The sequence below is a fragment of the Pteropus vampyrus genome, unplaced genomic scaffold (assembly GCF_000151845.1).
Source record: "Pteropus vampyrus isolate Shadow unplaced genomic scaffold, Pvam_2.0 Scaffold591, whole genome shotgun sequence".
In the NCBI taxonomy this organism is placed as follows: Eukaryota; Metazoa; Chordata; class Mammalia; order Chiroptera; family Pteropodidae; genus Pteropus; species Pteropus vampyrus.
In genome coordinates, this window is record NW_011889372.1 from 20,714 (window position 1) to 21,627 (window position 914).

Genomic DNA, 914 nt, shown 5'->3' on the forward strand with positions numbered 1-914 from the left:
AAAGCTTAAGGTGGATTAGACATTGAAAATATCTGGCAAGTCAACCACCATCCTTAATATAAGGTAAGGCTAGAGAAACGTGAATTCTGCAGTGCACTGAATAGCCATAGTAGCAACAAAAATGAAGCTCAGTTCAAGTTCCATATTTAATATCAAGCAAAAGGAGTGGATTAATTTCCAGGCAAGATACCATTTCCTTCAGTCTCTACTGTTCAACAAATGATATCCATTCTTAAGCAAAAATTATATGGGTTAAAAAGGTCAAGAGAAGAAGTACAAATTAGTAGTTACAAAACAGCCATGGAGATTTAGAGAATAGCACACAGTATATAGTCAATATTATTGTAATGATTGTGTGTACAACTAGAACAATCATGAGGATCACTTAATAAATTATATAAATGTCTAAGCAAAATAAAAAAAAAGGAAAAAAATTATATGGCATACAAAGAAACAGAAGAAAAATCCACTATAAAAAGATAATGATATAAACAGAACTAGACCCAAATATGTCCTAGACATAGAAATGGCAGACAGGAAACCTAAAATTTATATGATTCCTACGAGTTATAGGGATCAAGGTAGACAGCGTGAGGGATTTCAGCAAACTCACGGAACCTGAATGAAATAAAAGTGCTGGAAAAACAATAGAGAAAAGAATGTTTTTAAGAGGCAAATGGAAGGTTCATCACAGATGTGAATTAGCAAGAATAAAAAATAGTAAAATTAAATATAGGTCCATAGAAAATACCAAAATTTTACAAAGATTAAAAAAAAAAAGACAGTAAATAAAACCAAAGAATATACCTAAGAGCTGGATAACAATATCAAATAGTAAAAATAACTGTCATTTGAAACTCACAAATAAAAGAGAATTAGCTCAGGGTGGAGGAAATACATGTAAATATATTGGC